Raw genomic sequence first — 9696 nt, 5'->3', positions numbered from 1 at the left:
ACTTACAAAGTAGGTGCATACTAAAAAGTATAATCAGTTAATTGGTACAAAGTTTGTTTTTCTCACATTTGTGAGATTACATATTAAATATCACAAACCACATCTCACATGCCCATTAAGATAATTAATACATTGGAATTTATGTGCAAAGTAGGCATTATTCTCTGGCTACATATCACGTAACAGTATTATTGGTAAATTAAAGAATAAGAAATATATTCTGCAAACTACCGGTAGACTAAGCCTACAGATGGCTATAACAGGATGTAAATATATGCAGCTTTTTGTCACTGTCCCCGCTGCTGCTGCCTGATCTCATCCACTTTCCAGGCAAGGCGCAGTTCATCTCAAACAAGCCTAATGTTTTGACTTCGCAGGCATTTGATAGCAGGCAGGCCAATGATTTTAGGGTCATTCTAATTTTTAAATCTTCAAGTAACCTATGACATTCCTGCTGTTTGCGCAATGCCTGATGGTAAAACCTATAATATTTGACAATGTATAGGGCTACTAATACGTTTCAGCCATAAGTAACTTAATGTGTCAGAACATTATTTTGTAAATTAAGTGTTATTAAGCTGCATCTCAATTATGGAAGGTTTAACCTACATGCGAGGAGGCCCCTAAGCAAAAATGAGCTGCTGGGCCTTTATCGACCTGTGTTCTCCCGTTCTGTGCAATGGGTAGGGTTTTTCTCTTCAAGACCTCAAGATCTAGTAACAAAGCAGGACCCAATTGATGGCCTTTATCCATTTATACTGTGCTTTAGTGCCCACGGCAGTTGCCTGCTTTGCCCAGTAATCCAGCCTTGGCCTCAAAAAAAGAAAGCTCTTGCACACCACAGAGTCAGCTGCGTAGGACCATCACGTCAAATGACATTTATTTCACATTTTAAACAATTATTTATGTAGTCAGAAAATAAAATATTTGTTATATTTGTTTAAAGAGCTTAATGTGGAGTACAGGCAAAAAAGCAAAAAAGCCAAGTTATCCTGTAAATTCTTGGCTGTAATTTTATCAGGCACCTCCAGAAAAGTGTGTTATAATGTGTCTGTTGCATTTTCTCTGACTTGTTTACCCCAATACCAACTGTCAAGCCTCTACTGAAAGTTTGCCACCCCTATAGTATTTCATATTTTGCTCATATTTTTAAAATATTTTTACATTCATGATCATAGTAGATATATCAGAGGTCCTGCAAAGGACACTATTATTTAGAGATTGAAATGGTGTTCGCCCCTGGGTGTTGGTCAGAACACAATTCTCAGACAGTTGAATCTTCCTTCCAGTGATTTATTACTCTGACAGTTGAATCATCCTTCCAATGTTTTTTTAAAGCAAATTCCAAGACTGCCATCGCTGTGTGGTGTTTGCTGCTCTCTACTGGGCTTGTGACAACTACACACCATGGACACCTGCCGACAAACTACGTGGCTATTCACATGCAATATTGTTTCACACACACAAACGGGAATATGGGGCGGTGACTAATCTGCCATGTTGTTGGAGGTGCAAACAAACAGATCAACTGCGTTGAGATTGCACTATCATTCAGGTTATAACTGAAATATTTTGTCAGTGCCAGTGCATAACCAATGGATTGAAACCCATTAATTAATTAGCACTCAGATTAATGATTTCTCACAAGTAGTCATCTGCTAAATGTGCCCCTTTTAGGACAAAAATTCATAAGTGAAGAAAAATAGAAGTCACAGTTAGTGGTTATTAGTTTCGGGACAGTTTGCAATAAATGCAATTCAAGTACACTTGGTCTAAAACAGGTGTGGGTATCTAACACGTTACAATAACCTACTCATACCAATATTATCATTCTCAAATTCTAGACAATGCCATTATGAGTAATGTTAATCAATATATCAGTTAGTTTCTTTATAGTGATGAGCAGATGGCACCTGCCATCAGTGTATGAATGTGTGTGAATGGGGTGAAAGTGATATGTAGTGGGAAGCGCTTTGGGTAACCTGGAGCTAACCTTCTTTGTTTTATTATTTTCTTTTTTAGAGGGGCGATAGAATCAAGTGTCAATCACAATTTGGGAGGGGCTGAAATTAGCGTATATTGAGACATAGCACCGAATTAAATGCAAATGGGATCACTTCCTTACATTTAGCTACAGCACTATCAGAAAGACATCTTGAGTAGGAGTTTTTGCCTAATGGCGTGTAGTCCAGATACCAGAACAAGGTCGAGGGTGTGGTTAAAACAGTGAGCGGGTTTATGTACACTTTGACAAAAGCCAATCAAATCTAACAATGAAATAAACGCAGTATTAATTAACTGCGTTTAACTAAATACTCATTTTCAACGTCCACATGAATATTGAAATCACCTACAATAATTACCTCATCTGTTTTAAGGACTAAACTTGATAAAAACTCTGAGAATTCAGATAGAAATTCAGCATAGGGACCAGAAGCAAATAGAATTTTTTGTTGTGTTTTCCAGGTTGGGTGTGAAAGACTAAGAACAAGGCTTTCGAATGAGCTATAATTTAGTTTAGGTTTAGGGTTGATTAATAGACTTGAATCGAAGATGGCTGCAACTCCACCTCCTCGAGGAATGTGAGTATTAATATGACTGGGTGGAGTGGATTCATTTAGGCTAACATATTCTTCATGACCCAGCCAGATTTAAGACAAACTAAGTCAATATGATACTCTGATATTAAATTGTTCACTAGTACAGCTTTAGATGACAGAGATCTGATGTTTAAGAGTCCACATTTAATTCTCCTATTTTGTTGTGCTATTTCAGCGTTTTTGTTTAGGATATTATGTATAGGTCCTCTTCTGGTAACTTTTGGTTTCATTAATTTAAGTGGACGGGGGGCAGACACCGTCAGTAAGGAGTTTTGGGTGGGTAACTGCTCTGGAAGTGCAGAGAAGCGTGTAGGACTGCAACCCCGTTTCCTGGTCTCAACTCTGTGTTGTCATGGTTTAGGTCCACTGATAAACTCAATCAGATTTCTAGATATGAGATCTATTTCATCCAAAGTGGGATGAATGTCATTGCACCTAATCAGACCAGGTCTTCCCCAGAAAGTCTGCCAATTATCTACAAACCCCACATCGTTACTGGACACCACGTCGACAGCCAGTGGCGGAATGAATACATGCGGCTAAACATGTCATCACTAGTCAGATTTGGCAGGGGCCCAGAGAAAACTACAGATTCCGAAATTGTCTTTGCACATGTACACACCGACTTAACATTAACTTTAGTGACCTCCGGGAATAACAATCTTACAGTATTTACGTCTATCCTTAGCCAGCCCTTTTAAATAGGAATCAACGTCGCCAACTCTGGCCCCAGGAATACATTTTACTATGGTTGCTGGTGTTGCTAACTTCACGTTTCTCAAAATGGAGCTGCCAATTATCAGAATTGGTTTCCCAGTGGGTGTGTCGCTGAGTGCGGAGAACTTGTTAGAAATGTGAACAGGCTGGTGGTGAACCGTGGGCTTCTGCTTAGGGCTATGCTTCCTTCAGACAGTCACCCAGCCTCCCTGGTTTCCCTGGGACAGCTAACAGGAGCTACTTCTGGTCGCTCCACACTGGCTACTGGGGGCTGGCTAACTACAGCAGCTAAAGGAGGCAGAGGAATAGCTAAACATTTGACACACCGAGTAATAGAGAGCAGGACAGTGAGAGGGAGAGAGAGAGGCCATTTCCAGCTGCTAAGCTAAAGAACGGTAGCTTGCAAAACTGAATAGCGTGTAAACTGTGGGATTAGCGAGAAAGTCGTTAAAAGATGGAGAGTGCTATGAGTGCTTGAGTAGAACTAGTGTATGTTTAAATGTATAGCAGATGCAGATAATTAGTCACTATAATAAAGAATCGAACAAAATTAACTGTGATGAGGTAGAGTAGCAAAAATACGCAAAAAGTAATACACAAACACCGGTGACCGGAAATGAGACAATACGTTTACCGCAGCACGTCAGCTGTCCAACATGCAGATTTTTATATACACTAAAGTTACAACAACTTTCTGCTCCATGGCGAGTAATGCATCGCCACGACAACAGTGTTTGATGGAAACTCACAAACTTCACAATGAAATATCATCAAATCTTACTTTGCTGAACAAATTTGAGGTGGATTTGGTCAACCTGCTAGGAGGAGTACATCAAAGTATAAAATGTGTCATTTCTTGTTGCCAGTAGGTGGCGCTATGACTATGACTGAATATTGGCTTGTAGATGTCTTCAGGGTGGGACTGTTATCAAACATGTGAAGTTTGGGGCAGTTTGGACCATGTATACTGAAGGTACAACAACTTCCTATGTCATGGCGAAACATTGACATTCAATACCAGACCACGGACTCGCTGTTTAAGAAAAACTCACACTTAGCACAACGTTTAATCGCCAAGGTCTTTAGATTACACTGCGAAAATTTGAAGTTGATCTGATTAATTGTCTAGGAGGAGTTCATTAAAGTACAGAGCCTGTAAATGGTGAAAAAAGGCCTAAAAGTGCACATTCAATTCAAAATGGCTGTTTTCTTGTTGGGTTTATGGTATGGCCCCAAGAGGCTTTTTTGTATGTCTTGGGGTGATACATGTACCTCCCAAATTTCGTATATGTAGGTGAAACGTAGGCGCTATGGAGCCATTTTGAACACATTAAAAGAACATACAAGAACTTGTAGAGGAAACGTGAATATAATGTTATACAATTTAAATGTTATCAAAATAGATAGAATAACAACATCATTAACAGAACACACATCACAAAGTGCACATAATGGGACTGATCAGATCAGACATCTCATTGCACACTCGACACAACTGGCGACTACCTCCACGCACTCTGTGGCTCTGTTCATCAATACATCAATACACTTACTTGTAGCTCTAACTATCATCAAAAAACAGTACTACTAAACAAAGGTTGCATCTCCTAACATCAATGGAACACCAATCAGCTCTACAAAAAGACTAAACCTATACCTGTTCAAATTCCTAGATGTAAAACAACATACAATGCCCTCATGGTCACTGAAATAAGTTGGCAACACTATTGATTCTACATCATAATGTCTTGTTTTCACATACACATAATCAATTAATGTGACTTTCTCTGTTGTGGGTTGTGTGACATTTTGGACAAACCCTTTGTCTGTTACAAACTTGCAGATTGAACTTAAAGAACTTAAAATATTATCATTGAAATCTCCCATGATAGCAATTGTGTTAGTGATTGGATCTAGGCAATCAAGTAAACTGCCTAGATTTCTTGAAACAAAGAGATGGGATAAGATGGTGGCCGATAAATAACTCCAATTAATATATTGTATATAGTGCAGTAAACCAATCATTCTAAATTGACATTTGGTACCTGGATAACATTATATGCCAAAATGGCACCCCTACAGTTCAGCATTTTAATAGTGGTTTGCTACATTGATTAATCCAAACCTCATTAGCCCGCCTTTTCAACACCACATGTGTGTTCCTACCACAACAATTGTATGCGGTTTAAAAATTGTTTGATTTATACCTAAATGTCTAAACAACTGTTCCACAGGATCATAACTAGAATGCTCATCTGAAAGAGCCTCCTTAATTGCTGTCATAATTTTCTCTGCTCACTCTTTTTTTTTTCTCAGATTTTGTCTGTCCCTGATTATTGCATGCACATGTTCCAAGCTATTTGCCTATCTACTTGACACATGCCCGTTTTTTTGCCATCATCTTCACTAAGATATAAATCTTTTTGCGAGGAAAATTGAGACGACACACAGTTTTATTCTTTTTACATGTTTTTGAATGCCGCTTTGAATGCTGTTGCACAGATGTAACAATGTCCAATAACGTTTCATCTTGTGACGGTAACTCACATGTCACATATTGATCAATAAATTTAATAACCTCAGCAAACATCTGTGTTTTTATCAATTAATGGGGCATTCTCAATCCAAAATAGGCAATGGAGGTGGTGAACTGTGTTGCTGGGATTCCACCCAATAAAAGTAGTCCTTTATTTTACCAATTAGATGAGATGGAGATATCAGCACCTACCTCAAAAAACAATGCCACCGAAAATCAAACATTCTCGCCGCAGTGACAGGACTGTGGCATAAAAGGTAACATCTGTCCGCCCATTTTAAATTTTCAACTGTCTCTGTTCTACCTTCCTCTTTCAAAATACTATAAAGAAGATTTTTCCACCTCATTATCAGTGGAAGAAAATGAACAGAACCACAAAGAGACACCAAGCTGACGAACACAAGCCAAAAGGTCATGCTGTGCTCCCTGCCAACAACATGGGGTACCTCTAATAGGTTTAAGAAAACGATACCCATCATCAAATTTCAACAACTTCTTTAAAGATTCCTCATTGTTCAATACATCTCCACTAAGTTTTTGAGATTTACCTTCACCTCCTTTTTGTAGTGCTATGGATACATTTGACACAACCTGTTCAACCTCAGACATGTACTGATCAAAAAAGACTGCAAATCTACCATCAGCATGTAAAATCCTGTTATTAAAATAACACAACAATGTCCATTGATGCTGTCTACCATCATGGTATGTAGAGCATCCGTTTGGAAACAACACTGGGAAGCATTTGGCTTTGTTTGAATTATCAGACAACAATTTCACCGGACAGTTCAATATATCATCAAAATAATGATCCAGCGCTTCCTGACCAATATCAACAGGCATGAGACACGTGTCCTGAAACATACAATTTTGCTGTCTATCATGTAGAAGCTCATCTTCACCATAGTCAGCAGATGTTTGAACACTTTCTACATTAGAATCCCTGTCGTTTTCTAAAACCGGTTCCCTACAAAACTCATTTAACCACGCTTCATTAAAGAAGACATCTTTATAATACACATTTGTCTCTTTTAAATACTGCGGACGGCGACCCACCCTGCCCTCCACCAGAGACCAGCTGACAGCACGTCTGGCAGGCCGCACCCACCAGTGAGCTTTCCAAGCCTCAGCAGCGGCTAAAAACATCTCCCTGCTGGCCTTGTCGTTGACCAAGCTAGCCGCTAAGTCAGCTACCAACTACCGCACGAACTCCTCCTCCTCTCCCACCACCACCTCAGCCAGCCTTCCCAGCTACGCGGCACGATAAACGGGACAAGAGCTCTCCTCTCCCCTTCCCTCAGCCTAAATGAGCTCTCACAGCAGAGAGTGGAGGCTCTGACAGTGCTCCTCCATCGTGTCATGCCTCACAATGTTGTGACAGCTCTCTCTGTCATGCAGCTGCTGGGCATGATGTCAGCAGGTCACGTAGTGATTCCCCTGGAACCTCCTCCACGCTCTACCAGAGCGTCTTACACAGCCAAATGGACAGCTTTCCAGCGCTGGTGTGTAGAAAAGAGCCTGGATCCCACTGCGTGTCCCCTGTCTCACGTGCTGGTGTTCCTCCAGCTGCTAGTGGATAGGAATTTGGCTTTCAGCATGGTTAAAACTCACGCTGCTGCCATTTCATCCTGCCACGAGGGTTTCGGTGACAGATTGGTGTTTAGCCACCCGCTAATGAAACCCTTTCTGAGGGGTGTGTGGAGACACAGACCATTGCCCCTCAGCGGGATTTAGCACTAGTGTTATGCGACATGGTGCTAGCCAATCTGATCTTTTGACAGGCATCGCCACTGGTCACCTTGTGATCATCTCATGGGGCGTTAAGTGCTTAGTTCTGTTTACAGAGTTACGAATGGCCATTAAGGCCAGTGGCAGGCACTCCACCCATGTGCCACTTGTTTCCCTGCATGCTTTAGCCAATTTAGTTTTTATTATTATTTAGCCTATTCCTCAGATGACATGGGCCTGTTACTTTGACTTTGTTCAGACTACAGTCAAATCAGATCTGTTTCTCAAATCAGATCTTTAAGAGAAACTGTTTTGCTTCTTACCGCCACTCTGTGGTACATTAAAGTTACTACAGAGCATCCACTGTGAGCCATTCAAACCAAATACGATCGATTTCAAGTCTGTTTGCTGTGAGACGATAACGACAGTTCTGAAATAATTGTATACAAATAAAGATATAACTTAGGAAACACAACACGGTATTATTCATGCATCTATCACTGATATATCAATAATTCTGTCATCATGTATTCGCAGTTGGCGCCGTGGCTTAGTTGGTTAAAGCGCCTGTCTAGTAAACAGGAGATCCTGGGTTCGAATCCCAGCGGTGCCTTTTGTGTACATGGCGAAATGTTTTGTCTTTGTAATTTCGCTGTTTTTATATTGGCGTGAGAGTATCTAGTATATTGGTGTTGATTTAATAACGACACGTTACAATGGACAATGTAATGTTAACCAGTACTTTTGTTAAAAAAAAACATCTATTTTATGTGTCATACTCACTGTATTAACATTACAAGAGGGAATCTCAAATTACCTTCCCGTGTTTGGGCCGTTTTTCCACAATTGAGAATGACTTCCGGATGGGAGCCGAAACGTCTTGATTCCGAAAACAGTGTCCAGATGACTACGACTGAAACCTTTTCTACTTCCCGTGTTTGTTTCTCCCGGGGTTCTCAGAGTCTTACTCACGTTTGTCATCGCCGTCTCATAAAACAACGCTGCGAGCAGGGTTCGAACCTGCGCGGGAAGATCCCATTGGATTTCAAGTCCAACGCCTTAACCACTCGGCCATCGCAGCTAATAACTGTTAGGCAACGATTTATATACTAATTTGACTCTTCATGAGAGTCACTCTTCACAAGTCAACTTCACATATAGAAGATCAAGTATATGATTTAAAAGCAATGATTTCTGGGTTTAGATATCCACAAGGCTTTTATTCTAAATGTAGAGAAAATCGGACACTCAACAGGCAATAAGATATCTCCCCCCAAGCGCAGGGCTGCTGGATTAAACACTCTTTGTGGTTGTTTAGGGCCTGTATTGTGGCCTTTCAAATGTGTTCAACCTTGGCACAATGGCAGCTGCAGCCTTCATCAAACCATACAAATAACTCAATCTGCAGTTCAGCTCCATTGCCTGTCTGTCCAGAATGTAATTCCATAGCATGTGTAAATCAGAGTTGTTTCTTATGGAAGCTTATCTTCCCACCACATGTAAAAATGCTGAATGAAATGAAATCTAGCTTTGGTGAGACCTATGTCAAATCATTGTAGTTGCTTTTGTATCTCTAAAATCCTTTCTCTTTTAAAATGCCCATGTAGAGCTATTTCTACTAAGAGTTATCTTATAGAGAAGTCTTTACACTCATCTCCTAAGATTCTGTAATGTCCGATTGTTAAGTGTCCAGCTGCTTGTGAAATTCTGCTTTGATTCTGCAGAGAGATGCTGAATGTTGCAGGGATTTCATTCTGAGTGTGCTGCTAACTTTGCACAGGATATCTCCCCTTACAGTCAGCGGCAGATGGCCGGCCACCATTGAGTCTGGTTCTGCCTGAGGTTTCTGCCTGTTAAAAGGACGTTTTTTTTCTTGCCACTGTCGCCAAGTGCTTGCTCATGGTGAGATTTGTAAATAATATTATAAAGAATACGGTCTAGACCTGCTCCATAGGAAAAGTGCAATGAGATAACTTCTGTTATGAATTGGCGCTATATAAATAAAATTGAATTGAATTGAATTGAAATTTTAAGGGGAGAGGTTTAAGGAGAATGTGATTTACGTATAATCTGGATACTAAGGAGAGAAAGTCACTCAAAAACCATACAGTTGAA

The 9696-nt window shown here is 40.2% G+C and overlaps 2 non-coding genes across 2 annotated transcripts; one reads left to right on the top strand and one right to left on the bottom strand.

Moving 5' to 3' along the window:
• The first annotated feature begins 8120 nt into the window (after window positions 1–8120).
• On the top strand, window positions 8121–8194 carry trnat-agu. The gene has a single exon. It is a non-coding gene; the product is annotated as a tRNA-Thr (tRNA).
• Window positions 8195–8580: 386 nt separating this feature from the next.
• On the bottom strand, window positions 8581–8662 carry trnas-uga. The gene has a single exon. It is a non-coding gene; the product is annotated as a tRNA-Ser (tRNA).
• Window positions 8663–9696: the final 1034 nt, after the last annotated feature.

This window comes from Siniperca chuatsi, linkage group LG22 (genome assembly GCF_020085105.1).
Source record: "Siniperca chuatsi isolate FFG_IHB_CAS linkage group LG22, ASM2008510v1, whole genome shotgun sequence".
Lineage (NCBI taxonomy): Eukaryota > Metazoa > Chordata > Actinopteri > Centrarchiformes > Sinipercidae > Siniperca > Siniperca chuatsi.
The sequence above is the reverse complement of the archived record's forward strand: the minus strand, read 5'-3'. Positions and strand labels throughout refer to the sequence as shown.